Source organism: Nerophis lumbriciformis, linkage group LG13 (assembly GCF_033978685.3).
Source record: "Nerophis lumbriciformis linkage group LG13, RoL_Nlum_v2.1, whole genome shotgun sequence".
In the NCBI taxonomy this organism is placed as follows: domain Eukaryota; kingdom Metazoa; phylum Chordata; class Actinopteri; order Syngnathiformes; family Syngnathidae; genus Nerophis; species Nerophis lumbriciformis.
Genome location: NC_084560.2, coordinates 20,259,289 through 20,275,420, shown reverse-complemented (window position 1 = coordinate 20,275,420; position 16,132 = coordinate 20,259,289). Strand labels below are relative to the sequence as shown.

General features: G+C 38.9%; 1 long non-coding RNA gene across 2 annotated transcripts in view; it reads right to left on the bottom strand.

The window, feature by feature from the left end:
* The window catches only part of LOC133613229 (uncharacterized), a 173,957-nt gene extending 165,415 nt beyond the window's left edge, over positions 1–8,542 (bottom strand). For both annotated transcript variants that reach the window (XR_009816428.1, XR_009816427.2), the window contains exons 1-2: positions 8,515–8,542; positions 7,930–7,977 (exon numbers count right to left, since the gene is read on the bottom strand). This is a non-coding gene — a long non-coding RNA (uncharacterized lncRNA). The remainder of the gene's footprint in view (positions 1–7,929; positions 7,978–8,514) is intronic.
* Positions 8,543–16,132: the final 7,590 nt, after the last annotated feature.

Genomic DNA, 16,132 nt, shown 5'->3' with positions numbered 1-16,132 from the left:
AAAACTAAATACTTAAAGATCGTAGTATGCATGTCAGGCAAGTATAGTAATGGTGCTTTCTAAAAAAATAAAATAATAAATACAAATTAAAAAATAAAAACCTGCTCTGTCTCTTTTTTTAACTTTTGTGGACATATTAGCATGTGGTAAATGTAAACCCTATGTGTCACAAAGTCCAAGCCCGCGAATCAATTATCTATGATGTTTGATTAGTATTAGAACCGGCCCAACTTCAAGCCTGATTTGGGGTAACAGAATGATCACAGTCAATCAAAATGTTGCAATTTTCGGTGACTTTTTCGTAAAGCACTACTTCAAGCCTGATTTGGGCTAACAGAATGATCCGATTTGTTGTTGTTACATAATTTTCTTAAAAAGAAATAAAATAAATAAAATAAAAAACCTAAGTAGCACAAGTGAAATATCTGATTAATACATTTGAGGGTATGGTTACAAAACAATAGAAAACAGGAGAAAACTAAAGACTTAAAGATCGTAGTATGCATGCCAAGCAAGTATAGTTAGTAATGGTGCTTTGTAAAAAAATGTAAATAAAAAAAACACTGCTTTGTCTCTTTTTTTTACCTTTTGTGGACATATTAGCATGTGGTAAATGCAAACCCTATGTGTCACAAAGTCCAAGCCCGCGAATCAATTATCTATGATGTTTGATTAGTATTAGAACCGGCCCAACTTCAAGCCTGATTTGGGGTAACAGAATGATACGATTTGTTGTCGTTAAGAAAAAAAAATAAATAAATAAATAAGTAGCACAAGTGAAATATCTGATGTAGAATACATTTGAGGTTATGGTTACAAAACAATAGCAAAAAGGATACAAATTAAGACCTAATGATCGTAGCATGCATGCTAGGCAAGTATATGGTAAATGGTGCTTTGTAAAAAATTTTAAATAAAAATAAAATTAAAAAACACTGCTCTGTCTCTTTTTTTTACCTTTTGTGGACATATTAGCATGTGGTTAATGCAAACCCTATGTGTCAAAGTGAAGTGAATTACATTTTATATGCGCCTTTTCTCAAGTGACTCAAAGCACTTTACATAGTGAAACCCAATATCTAAGTTACATTTAAACCAGTGTGGGTGGCACTGGGAGCAGGTGGGTAAAGTGTCTTGCCCAAGGACACAACGGCAGTGACTAGGATGGCAGAAGCGGGGATCGAACCCGGCACGGCCGCTCTACAAACCGAGCTATACCGCCCCAAGTATAGTACAAGCCCGCGAATCAATTATCTATGATATTTGATTAGTAGTAGAACCGGCCCAACTTCAAGCCTGATTTGGGGTAACAGAATGATCCGATTTGTTGTCGTTATTTTCTTAAAAAAAACAAAAATAAAAAATAAAAAATAAAGCTTAAGTAGCACAAGTGAAATATCTGATGTAGAATACATTTGAGGATATGGTGACAAAACAATAGCAAAAAGGAGAAAACTAAAGACTTAAAGATTGTAGTATGCATGCCAGGAAAATATAACTAATAATGGTAATTTGTAAAAAAAAAAAAAAAAAATTTTAATTAAATATAAAAACACTGCTCTGTCTTTTTTTTTTATACCTTTTGTGGACATATTAGCATGTGGTAAATGCAAACCCTATGTGTCAAGGTCCAAGCCCGCGAATCAATTATCTATGATATTTGATTAGTAGTAGAACCGGCCCAACTTCAAGCCTGATTCGGGGTAACAGAATGATCCCATTTGTTGTCGTTAAGAAAAAAAAAAAACTTAAGTAGCACAAGTGAAATATCTGATGTAGAATATATTTGAGGGTATGGTTACAAAACAATAGAAAAAATGAGAAAACTAAAGACTTAAAGATCGTAGTATGCATGCCAGGTAAGTATAGCTAGTAATGGTGCTTTCTATAAAAAAAAAAAAAAATTTAAATAATATAAAAATAACACTGGTCTGTCTTTTTTTTTTTACCTTTTGTGGACATATTAGCATGTGGTAAATGTAAACCCTATGTGTCAAAGTCCAAGCCCGCGAATCAATTATCTATGATATTTGATTAGTATTAGAACCGGCCCAACTTCAAGCCTGATTTGGGGTAACAGAATGATCCGATTTGTTGTCGTTATTTTCTTAAAAAAAACAAAAATAAAAAGTAAAAAATAAAACTTAAGTAGCACAAGTGAAATATCTGATGTAGAATACAATTGAGGGTATGGTTACAAAACAATAGAAATAAGGAGAAAACTAAAGACTTAATGCATGCCAGGCAAGTATAGTTAGTAATGGTGCTTTGTAAAAAAATTTAAATATATATATTTTTTTTTTTTTAAACACTGCTCTTTCTCTTTTTTTCACCTTTTGTGGACATATTAGCATGTGGTAAATGCAAACCCTATGGGTCAAAGTCCTAGCCCGCGAATCAATTATCTATGATAGTTGATTAGTATTAGAACCGGCCCAACTTTAAGCCTGATTTGGGGTAACAGAATGATCCGATTTGCTGTCGTTACTTTATTTTCTTAAAAAAAATAAAAAATAAAAAATAAAAAATAAAACTTAAGTAGCACAAGTGAAATATCTGATGTAGAATACATTTGAGGGTATGGTTACAAAACAATAGAAAAAAGGAGAAAACTAAATACTTAAAGATCGTAGTATGCATGCCAGGCAAGTATAGTTAGTAATGGTGCTTTGTAAAAAAAAAAAAAAAATTTAAATAAAATAAAAAAAACACTGCTCTGTCTCTTTTTTTTACCTTTTGTGGACATATTAGCATGTGGTAAATGTAAACCCTATGTGTCAAAGTCCAAGCCCACGAATCAATTATCTATGATATTTGATTAGTATTAGATCCGGCCCAACTTCAAGCCTGATTTGGGGTAACAGAATGATCCGATTTGTTGTCGTTACTTTATTTTCTTAAAAAAAAAAAAAAAAAAAAAAAAACTTAAGTAGTACAAGTGAAATATCTGATGTAGAATACATTTGAGAGTATGGTTACAAAACAATAGAAAAAGGAGAAAACTAAATACTTAAAGATCGTAGTATGCATGCCAGGCAAGTATAGTTAGTAATGGTGCTTTGTAAAAAGAAAAAAAAAATAATAATAAAATTTAAAAAAACACTGCTCTGTCTCTTTTTTTTTACCTTTTGTAAAAAGGTAAAAAAAAAAATTCCTTTGGAAATCAAGGTCCCAGAGTCTGGAGGAAGACAGGAGAGGCACAGGATCCACGTTGCCTGAAGTCTAGTGTAAAGTTTCCACCATCAGTGATGGTTTGGGGTGCCATGTCATCTGCTGGTGTCGGTCCACTCTGTTTCCTGAGATCCAGGGTCAACGCAGCCGTCTACCAGCAAGTTTTAGAGCACTTCATGCTTCCTGCTGCTGACCTGCTCTATGGAGATGGAGATTTCAAGTTCCAACAGGACTTGGCGCCTGCACACAGCCCAAAATCTACCCGTGCCTGGTTTACGGACCATGGTATTTCTGTTCTAAATTGGCCCGCCAACTCCCCTGACCTTAGCCCCATAGAAAATCTGTGGGGTATTGTGAAAAGGAAGATGCAGAATGCCAGACCCAAAAACGCAGAAGAGTTGAAGGCCACTATCAGAGCAACCTGGGCTCTCATAACACCTGAGCAGTGCCAGAAACTCATCGACTCCATGCCACGCCGCATTAACGCAGTAATTGAGGCAAAAGGAGCTCCAACCAAGTATTGAGTATTGTACATGCTCATATTTTTCTTTTTCATACTTTTCAGTTGGCCAACATTTCTAAAAATCCCTTTTTTGTATTAGCCTTAAGTAATATTCTAATTTTGTGACACACGGAATTTTGGATTTTCATTTGTTGCCACTTCAAATCATCAAAATTAAATGAAATAAACATTTGAATGCATCAGTCTGTGTGCAATGAATAAATATAATGTACAAGTTACACCTTTTGAATGCAATTACTGAAATAAATCAAGTTTTTCAAAATATTCTAATTTACTGGCTTTTACCTGTATATATTTATATGTGGTTATAGTGTGTATATATATTTATATGTGGTTATAGTGTATATATATTTATATGTGAGTATAGTGTATATATATTGTAATGTGGTTATAGTGTATATATATTTATATGTGGTTATAGTGTGTATATATATTTATATGTAGTTACAGTATATATATATTTTGTCATTCTGTTTTGCTCACTCTTGGAGACAACATGTGCATGTACATAGTGTATAAATACCCCCATTGTTTGTATATATTGTTTTCCAAATCACCTGACATGTATACTGTGTATATGTACATACTTTATCAATTGTTGTAACGTATTTTTTTTATATACATGTTACAGGTCATGTATATCTTTTATTATTGAATGTATCAAATGTGATGAATATTTAATGGACCACAATGGAAACAAGCCTTTTTAAAGCATTACATGGATTCAATTCTTTAAGATGTCAATAAACTTCTCAATCAATCAATCAATAAATAAAGCGATTTTCATACATAAAAGAATAGCAACGCAAAGTGCTTTACAAAGTTAAAAACAATACCCCGGTGACCCATACCCCCCATTATCACATACGTACGCACGGACACAGATACCACAACATACACACATATGCAACAGTATGGACACATGATTGCATTGCTGAGTACAGAGGAGACATGTGAGTAAACACTATCACAGGAGCCATCTGCACCAGGAGGTCATCAGACCATGGCCACCTGACACAAAAGCACCCCCACAAGCATGGCCCATAACCCTTACGGCAGATGGCTCATCTGAGGAACGTTGGAAAATATAAATAATACAACTTGTAAAATAATAAGAACTATGAGTACAGATAAAGAATAAAATACAAGTTAAAATTAAAGCTGCAAGCAGCAATGGACGGGGCCAACTTTGAGGGCTCATAAAATCCAAACTGGAGCAGTAATTAAAACTCTTTCATCAACTTTTAATCAGAAGGGTTCAATCTCTCTCCTGTGCTAATTTGAAGCAGACACGACAAACGCGCTCAGAGGAGATAATGTTTGAAAAAAGATGACTGTTTTTACTCAACTTTTGTTTTGAAGGGGGAATTGCAAACTTCCTGTTGATTTTTGTCAGTGTATGAAATATAGGTCTAAGTGAGACCAGCATAGAGGTTTTTGTTTCATGTCTCTACGACATTCCTACTGGGAGTTACAGGCAGTTTTGTCTGTGTTTTCTTCCTAGGGGGCGCTAGTGCGCAATTTTGAGTTTTGGGGTTTGGTTTTTGATTAGATCGCAATTTTCGCTAGTCCTGATGTGTGTGTCCAAATTGGTGAGTTTTGAAGCATGTTAAGGGGGTCAAATTACAGCTCAAAGAGGCGGTGGTATAATAATAAAACGCTAGAAATTCAATAGGGTCCTCTGTCCCAAAGGGACTCGGTCCCTAATAATTAATACCAGGTAAAAGGTGGGTCTGAAGCCTGCTCTTAAAAACATGAACTTCCTCGATCCGGAAAGCTGTTCCATAGACGGGGGCCATAATGGTGGAAAGATGCCATCCCGGCAAGTCTCCCTACTAACCCACCGGTTCTTCTATGGAAATGCCCTCCTCTACCTCAAAGAACTGCTCACCCCCAAATACTCCACACGACACCTCTGCTCCGGACAGACTGACCTCCTCCGACCTCAGAGGACAAAGCTACGAACAATGGGAGACCGGACTTTCTACTCTGCCGCTCCCAGTCTGTGGAACGCTCTCCCTGACCACCTGAGGGCACCACAGACTGTGGATGCTTTTTTTTTTTAAAAAGGCTTAAAAACCCTTCTTTTTAAAAAAGCCTTTTTTTAGATATACAGGTAAAAGCCAGTAAATTAGAATATTTTGAAAAACTTGATTTATTTCAGTAATTGCATTCAAAAGGTGTAACTTGTACATTATATTTATTCATTGCACACAGACTGATGCATTCAAATGTTTATTTCATTTAATTTTGATGATTTGAAGTGGCAACAAATGAAAATCCAAAATTCCGTGTCACAAAATTAGAATATTACTTAAGGCTAATACAAAAAAGGGATTTTTAGAAATGTTGGCCAACTGAAAAGTATGAAAATTAAAAATATGAGCATGTACAATACTCAATACTTGGTTGGAGCTCCTTTTGCCTCAATTACTGCGTTAATGCGGCGTGGCATGGAGTCGATGAGTTTCTGGCACTGCTCAGGTGTTATGAGAGCCCAGGTAGCTCTGATAGTGGCCTTCAACTCTTCTGTGTTTTTGGGTCTGGCATTCTGCATCTTCCTTTTCACAATACCCCACAGATTTTCTATGGGGCTAAGGTCAGGGGAGTTGGCGGGCCAATTTAGAATAGAAATACCATGGTCCGTAAACCAGGCACGGGTAGATTTTGCGCTGTGTGCAGGCGCCAAGTCCTGTTGGAACTTGAAATCTCCATCTCCATAGAGCAGGTCAGCAGCAGGAAGCATGAAGTGCTCTAAAACTTGCTGGTAGACGGCTGCGTTGACCCTGGATCTCAGGAAACAGAGTGGACCGACACCAGCAGATGACATGGCACCTCAAACCATCACTGATGGTGGAAACTTTACACTAGACTTCATACAACGTGGATCCTGTGCCTCTCCTGTCTTCCTCCAGACTCTGGGACCTCGATTTCCAAAGGAAATGCAAAATTTGCATGGTTGGGTGATGGTTTGGGGTGCCATGTCATCTGCTGGTATCGGTCCACTCTGTTTCCTGAGATCCAGGGTCAACGCAGCCGTCTACCAGCAAGTTTTAGAGCACTTCATGCTTCCTGCTGCTGACCTGCTCTATGGAGATGGAGATTTCAAGTTCCAACAGGACTTGGCGCCTGCACACAGCGCAAAATCTACCCGTGCCTGGTTTACGGACCATGGTATTTCTGTTCTAAATTGGCCCGCCAACTCCCCTGACCTTAGCCCCATAGAAAATCTGTGGGGTATTGTGAAAAGGAAGATGCAGAATGCCAGACCCAAAAACGCAGAAGAGTTGAAGGCCACTATCAGAGCAACCTGGGCTCTCATAAGACCTGAGCAGTGCCAGAAACTCATCGACTCCATGCCACGCCGCATTAACGCAGTAATTGAGGCAAAAGGAGCTCCAACCAAGTATTGAGTATTGTACATGCTCATATTTTTCATTTTCATACTTTTCAGTTGGCCAACATTTCTAAAAATCGCTTTTTTGTATTAGCCTTAAGTAATATTCTAATTTTGTGACACACGGAATTTTGGATTTTCATTTGTTGCCACTTCAAATCATCAAAATTAAATGAAATAAACATTTGAATGCATCAGTCTGTGTGCAATGAATAAATATAATGTACAAGTTACACCTTTTGAATGCAATTACTGAAATAAATCAAGTTTTTCAAAATATTCTAATTTACTGGCTTTTACCTGTATACGTGCTCGTTCTAGTTTTGAATTGTATTATCTTTTTATTTATTTTTTTAATACACTGTAGCACTTTGAGGTTGTTTTCTCAATGGAAAGTGCTTTTTTACAAATAAAATCTATTATTATTAAAAGCATATCTGAAAGATAAGAAGGCCCAATACCATGATAACATTTATAAACCATAAGAAGAACCTTAAAATTGATCCTGAAACACACAGGGAACCAATGCAGAGATTTTAAAACTGGTGTAATGTGAGCCCGCCTTCTGGTCTTCGTCAGGACACGTGCCGCTGAATTTTGGAGTAATTGCAAAGGTGTAATAACCTTTTAAGGAAGACCAGAAAGCAATATTCTATAAGACTTGTAATAAAAGCATGCAATAGCGTCTCCGTGTTGCCCTCCTCTAATGCTGACAACATTCATACTGTATTGTAAAATTTAAAAATGATGTCGACAGGGAGAATTTCCCCCAAAATAGACGCAACGGTGATCTTAGGCTTGTTTTGTAACACGTTTTGGCACATTTTGCAATGCTCACCTTTAGCTCCAAAATGTGGGCCGGCCTGCATCAGCTTGCTGTTGTCACCTATAGAAGAACGGAGGCAAGTTCATGTTTTGGTAGCATCTTCATCCCAAACCATGCCATTTTCACACAGAATTTGAAGGAATTATCGAAAATGCCAGCCAGATACATTGTTGCAGGTTACGGTAGGGAAGGAATTCATATGGACGAGAGAAAGTTAGTTTTGGGGACGGCGTGGTGCCGTTGGGAGAGTGGCCGTGCTAGCAACCTGAGGGTTTCTGGTTCGATCCCCACCTTCTACCAACCTAGTCACGTCCGTCGTGTCCTTGAGCGAGACACTTCACCCTTGCTCCTGATGGGTCCCGCCATCAGTGTGTGAATGTGTGTGTGAATGGGTGAATGTGGAAATAGTGTCAAAGCACCTTGAAGGTAGAAAAGTGCTATACAAGTATCACCCATTTTAATCTTTTTTTTTTTTTAAATGGAGTTAACAGGTCTAATTCACATCATTATGTTATTGGTTTGCTAGCATTTGTAGGAGCACTGGTTTCATTTTGGATCAGTTAAATGTATCAAAGTTAACTGTTGGGAGATACGTACATGTGGTGGCTGCTCATCTTCAGAAATGTTTGGGGCAGAGCCGGCAGGTATTTCCTGGTTTTGTGAGGTTGATGATGTCATCGCTGACAACATCGGATCATACCAACTCACAGGGGGTAGTTTGTTTTCTATTTGGTTAATCTTAGGTTTGGTTCGGAGAGATATGAGGACTAGATATCATTAGTATCTTTGGGTTCCTTCATTTTAACACTATGACGACACACTATTATTATTTATTTTTTTTGCAAATAATCATTAACTTAGAATTCAATGGCAGCAACACATTGCAAAAAAGTTGGCACAGTGGCCTTTTTACCATTGTGTTGCATGGCCTTTCCTTTTAACAACTATCAGTAAACATTTGGGAACTGAGGAGACACATTTTTTAAGCTTTTCAGATGGAATTCTTTCCCATTCTTGCTTGATGTACAGCTTAAGTTGTTCAACAGTCCGGGGGTCTCTGTTGTGGTATTTTACGCTTCATAATGTGCCACACATTTTTAATGGGAGACAGGTCTGGACTACAGGCAGGCCAGTCTAGTACCCGCACTCTTTTACTATGAAACCTTGCTGTTGTAACACGTGGCTTGGCATTGTCTTGCTGAAATAAGCAGGGACGTCCATGGTAACGTTGCTTGGATGGCAACATATGTTGCTCCAAAAACCTGTATTTACCTTTCAGCATTAATGGTGCCTTCACAGATGTGTAAGTTACCCATGCCTTGGGCACTAATACACCCCCATACCATCACAGATGCCGACTTTTGAACTTTGCGCCTCTAACAATCCGGATGGTTCTTTTCCAAAAACAATTTGAAATGTGGACTCGTCAGACCACAGAACCCTTTTCCACTTTGCATCACTCCATCTTAGATGAGCTCGGCAAAGCTGGCGGCGCTTCTGGGTGTTGTTGATAAATGGCTTTCGCTTTGCATAGTAGAGTTTGAACTTGCACTTGTTGGGGAAAAGTGTTGTAAATTAGCTTTGGCTACAAACACTATGATGCATACATTGGATAACTGTTTCAGATGTCTATGTTTTTGTATCCATCCCTATTTCAAATAAACCTCTATGTGTATATATATATATATATATATATATATATATATATATATATACATATATATATATATATATATATATATATATATATATATACATACATACATATATATATATATATATATATATATATATATATATATATATATATATATATATATATATATATATATATATATATACATATATATACCGTATTTTCCGCACTATAAGGCGCACCTAAAAACCACAAATGTTCTCAAAAGCTGACAGTGCGCCTTATAACCCGGTGCGCTTTATTACGATTCATTTTCATAAAGTTTCGATCTCGCAACTTCGGTAAACAGCCGCCATCTTTTTTCCCGGTAGAACAGGAAGCGCTTCTTCTTCTACGCAAGCAACCGCCAAGGAAAGCACCCGCCCCCATAGAACAGGAAGCGCTTCTTCTTCTACTGTAAGCAACCACCCGCCCCCGGAAGAAGAAGAAAAAACGCGCGGATATCACCGTACGTTTCATTTCCTGTTTACATCTGTAAAGACCACAAAATGGCTCCTACAAAGCGACAAGGATCCGGTTCATAAAAAGACGCAATCTCTCCATCCGCACACGGATTACTACCGTATTTCACAGCAACTGATATTCCTGTGAACCGCACTGTGGAACGGGAGCACGTACGGTGAATATTCGCACCACAGGGAATGAGAAGTCATCCTTCACTGCGGTTCTAGCTTGCCATGCTAACTTCCACCCATGGTGATATTCAAAAGGAAGACCTTGCCAAAAGAGACCTTTCCAGCCGGCGTCATCATAAAAGCTAACTCGAAGGGATGGATGGATGAAGAAAAGATGAGCGAGTGGTTAAGGGAAGTTTACGCGAAGAGGCCGGGTGGCTTTTTTCACACAGCTCCGAAGGCGAACACACCTTCACTAAGACGGGCAGACAGCGCCGGACGACATACGCCAACATTTGCCAGTGGATCGTTAATGCCTGGGCAGATATTTCGGTCACAACTGTGGTCCGAGCTTTCCGGAAGGCAGGATTCACAGAACTACTGGACAACAACAGCGACACTGACTCCGATTACTTCGACGAGACGGAACCGGCCATTTTGTATCCCACGCTTGCGCAACTTTTCAATTCGGACACCGAAGACGAAGAATTCGAAGGATTTACGAATGAAGAATAACTTCAGAAGGTGAGCGCTATGTTTATTTTGTGTGTTGTGACATTAACGTTCGAGCAACATTGTGTTGCTATTGCTCTACACCATTTTGAATTTTACTATGTTTGTGATTGCACATTTGCGTACATTTTGGGACAGAGTTGTTAGAACGCTGGTTTTCAATATATTATTAAAGTTTGACTGAACTATCTGACTGTTTTTTTGACATTGCCTTTAGCGCAGCGTAGGCGCGGCTTATAATCCGGGGCGGCTTATTGGTGGACAAAGTTATGAAATATGTAATTCATTGAAGGTGCGGCTAATAATCCAGTGCGCCTTATAGTGCGGAAAATACGGTATATATATATATATATATATATATATACATACATACATACATACATATATATATATATATATATATATATATATATATATATATATATATATATATATATATATATATATATATATATATATATATATATATACTTACAGATGTAGCCATGAACTGTAGTTACTGACAGTGGTTTTCTGAAGTGTTCCTGAGCCCATGTGGTGATATCCTTTACACGCTGATGTCGCTTTTTGATGCAGTACCGCCTGAGGGATTGAAGGTTTTCAGGTTTTGATGATATTACGAACCGTAGATGGTGAAATCCGTAAATTCCTTGCGATAGCTGCTTGAAAAATGTTGTTCTTAAACAATTTGCTCAGGCATTTGTTGACAAAGTGGTGACCCTCGCCCCATCCTTGTTTGTGAATGACTGAGCATTTCATGGAAGCTGCTTTTATACCCAATCATGGCACCCACCTGTTCCCAATTAGCCTGTTCACCTGCGGGATGTTCCAAATAAGTGTTTGCTGCGCATTCCTCAACTTTCTCAGTCTTTTTTGCCACTTGTGGCAGCTTTTTTGAAACATGTTGCAGGCATCAAATTCCAAATCTATCTTGTCTTTGCAGTCTATTCAATTGAATATAAGTTGAAAAGGAATTGCAAATCATTGTATTCTGTTTTTATTTACGATTTACACAACGTGCCAACTTCACTGGTTTTGGGTTTTGTTGGAATAAATCACCGTAGGTCCTATTTTTGTAGCTACTGCGATTATCGCGATTAATCTAAATTTAAAAGTGTGCTTAATATGTGTGATTCCCAAAAAGGTAAATGAAAAAAAAAAAGAGTCCCTGAATGCGACGTGTCCCGGTAGTGAATAAGTTTATCTCTGCAGTGTTAGCCCTAACTATGGACGCGTAGTGCCAGTGCAACATTAATCACCAAAGTATTATGGCTCATATCCTTGGACAGCACATTAATTCAGGTGGCTATTAGGCTCCAGCCTTGCAGCCAGCCTTTGGAAGGGGAAAAAAAAAAAAAAAAAAGGGGTCCACATTCAAATTCAGTTGACAGTGTACACAGTGCCGAGAGCTTATTGTGGCGCTACATCCCCACAATAAGAAAAGTAATTTGCTAATTTGAAAATCTAACCAATAAATGTGAATATTTAGTGCTGCAGGTGAAACGCCAAACAAGGGACTTCGAGTGTAATAACTCCGGACAAGCGCTGCGCTCTTTCCTGTAGTCCCTGTCAATAGTGGCAGACGCTGTACCTGCAGATTGGAAAATAAAAAAAATAAAAAATAAACTGAGTGAAGGAAGACCAATTAGAAAGGCTCCCTCTCCTGCACTCCCTCTGAAAAGCCAAGCTCCGCTAAAGGTCAGCGTGGAAATTTGAATGACAGGGCCAAAGTCTTTTACTCATAATTTTTGTGTTTGCAATAGATTTTGGAGCAATTCACAGCCTCAGAGGCCTTAAGTAGAACAGCAATTAATTGTAATGAATAATCTGACAAATCTGGTTGACATATGGCCGCTAATACTGCTCCTTTCTGGAGGGAGCAGTGGAGGGATTAGATTACCTCCGGTGATATCTGGGAGTGTTGTGCCATCTGCATGTACGGGGAGCAGGAACGGGACGCGGGTGGAAGCGGGGTCTGCTCCCTGCCGCTCCGTTTCCCGCAACCTTAGCGGAAACCGATTTGGGAATAGCGCTTGCTTACCCCCCCCCCCCTTCGTTTTATTGAACCAGCTGCCTCTCACCCAGTCAAAACGCAATAACGCTGAGCCCTTGCCAAAATGGAACAGTGAGAGCGAAGAGCAAACAAACACGACAGAAGTGACAAGTGTCGAGTAAACACACAAAACAACATGGAGCCATCTGAGCACAGGCAAGTTTATTAAAAGGAATGATTTACTTATTATCCCCCGTATACAGACGCACATGTGTTTGCCATTATAATTGTCAAGCTTATTCCTAGCACGGTGAGTATTTCCGTTCAGCTCCATACACCACACTTCTGCTTTTAGCTCGCCACAAACTGTACAAGCCCTTATTTATAATTTTATTATTATTGTCATGTTTTTTTTATCACAAACCCCGTTTCCATATGAGTTGGGAAATTGTGTTAGATGTAAATATAAACGGAATACAATGATTTGTGAATCATTTTCAACCCATATTCAGTTGAATGTGCTACAAAGACAACATATTTGATGTTCAAACTGATAAACATTTTTTTTTTTTGCAAATAATCATTAACTTTAGAATTTGATGCCAGCAACACGTGACAAAGAAGTTGGGAAAGGTGGCAATAAATACTGATAAAGTTGAGGAATGCTCATCAAACACTTATTTGGAACATCCCACAGGTGAGCAGGCAAATTGGGAACAGGTGGGTGTCATGATTGGGTATAAAAGTAGATTCCATGAAATGCTCAGTCATTCACAAACAAGGATGGGGCGAGGGTCACCACTTTGTCAACAAATGCAGGAGCAAATTGTTGAACAGTTTAAGGAAAACCTTTCTCAACCAGCTATTGCAAGGAATTTAGGGATTTCACCATCTACGGTCCCTAATATCATCAGAAGGTTCAGAGAATCTGGAGAAATCACTGCACGTAAGCAGCTAAGCCCGTGACCTTCGATCCCTCAGGCTGTACTGCATCAACAAGCGACATCAGTGTGTAAAGGATATCACCACATGGGCTCAGGAACACTTCAGATACCCAGTCAGTAACTACAGTTGGTCGCTACATCTGTAAGTGTAAGTTAAAGGGGAACATTATCACAATTTCAGAAGGGTTAAAATCATTAAAAATCAGTTCCCAGGGGCTTATTTTATTTTTCGAAGTTTTTTTCAAAATTTTACCCATCACGCAATATCCCTAAAAAAAAGCTTCAAAGTGCCTGATTTTAACCATCGTTATAAACACCCGTCCATTTTCCTGTGACGTCACATAGCGAATACAAACATAGTGAAGCCAACACAAACAAACATGGCGGAAAGAACAGCAAGCTATAGCGACATTAGCTCGGATTCAGACTCGGATTTCAGCGGCTTAAACGATTCAACAGATTACGAATGTATTGAAACAGATGGTTGTAGTGTGGAGGCAGGTAGCGAAAATGAAATTGAAGAAGAAACTGAAGCTATTGAGCCATATCGGTTTGAACCGTATGCAAGCGAAACCGACAAAAATGACAGGACAGCCAGCGACACGGGAGAAAGCGAGGACGAATTCGGCGATCGCCTAACCAACAATTGGTATGTGTTTGTTTGGCATTAAAGGAAACTAACAACTATGAACTAGGTTTACAGCATATGAAATACATTTGGCAACAACATGCACTTTGAGAGTGCAGACAGCCCAATTTTCATCAATTAATATATTCTGGAGACATACCCTCATCCGCGCTCTTTTCCTGAAAGCTGATCTGTCCAGTTTTGGAGTTGATGTCAGCAGGCCAGGGAAGCTAGGGTTGATAGGGGGTTTAGCTCGCTTGTCTGCGGGAACAAACTGCCGCCATTGCTTGCCGTGCTACCGAGGTCCTTTGTCCCTGAATTGCTCACACACTCCGGCAGATTCAATGGGGGTCTGGCGGCAGATTTCTTTGACTTTATTGTTGGAAATGCATCTGCTTTGAGTGTCGCAGGATATCCACACATTCTTGCCATCTCTGTCGTAGCATAGCTTTCGTCGGTAAAGTGTGCGGAACAAACGTCCAATTTCTTGCCACTTTCGCATCTTCGGGCCACTGGTGCAACTTGAATCCGTCCCTGTTCGTGTTGTTACACCCTCCGACAACACACCGACGAGGCATAATGTCTCCAAGGTACGGAAAACAGTCGAAAAAACAGAAAATAACAGAGCTGATTTGACTCGGTGTTTGAGAAAATGGCGGATTGCTTCCCGATGTGACGCCACGTTGTGACGTCATCGCTCCGAGAGCGAATATTAGAAAGGCGTTTAATTCGCCAAAATTCACCCATTTAGAGTTCGGAAATCGGTTAAAAAAATATATGGTCTTTTTTCTGCAACATCGAGGTATATATTGACACTTACGTAGGTCTGGTGATAATGTTCCCCTTAAAACTCTCCTATGCAAGGCGAAAACAGTTTATCAACAACACCCAGAAACGCCGTCAGCTTCGCAGGGCCTGAGCTCATCTAAGATGGACTGATACAAAGTGGAAAAGTGTTCTGTGGTCTGACGAGTCCACATTTCAAATTGTTTTTGGAAACTGTGGACGTCGTGTCCTCTGGACCAAAGAGGAAAAGAACCATCCGGATTGTTATAGGCGCAAAGTGTAAAAGACATGGGTAACTCACACATCTGTGAAGGCGCCATTAATGCTGAAAGGTACATACAGTTTTTGGAGCAACATATCCCGAAATCGGAGGTCTCAAGGTTGGCAAGTATGTTGATTTTATACACCTGTGGCCGGGCCAAGTGATTAGGACACCTGATTCTCATCATTTGGATGGGTGGCCAAATAGTTTTTGGCAATATACAGTATTTGTAAAAATGTCTGGTTATTATAGTTAGGCAGATTTTTTTTTACGAGGCCTTTAAACAGAATTGGAGCTGAAGTTGAACGCTAAATTTATTTTGAGATGCTAACGCACAAAGACGACAACTTGTTAACTTTGATTAGCTTGATAGCGTTTTGATTAGTTTCTCAATCGCCCGAGATACACATCATTTTTGCAGCAGCTGTACAGAAGCATCGCAACCACTTCTAAAGCCGAGTGCTAACGCTACACAATATATGACAATGGGTTACTATGAAAATAACTATTCTTTTCTTGGGGGAAGAAAAAAAAAATGACTGCATACTTAAAGATGTACAGTAAAAACATCTCAGTAATAGAAATGGTGAAGTCAGAAGAGTTGGGTCTGAGACAGACCCTGAGCAATATGTGGGTCGCCATATAAAGTCATGTATAATACTGTGCTAAAAGGTCTGATTATGACGCAGTATTATTGGCCAGGTAATAGGTACTGAAAGGTGACATTATAATAAACTTCAGCATAAACCAGCCTTGTTCTTAATGTACAAATTGCAATA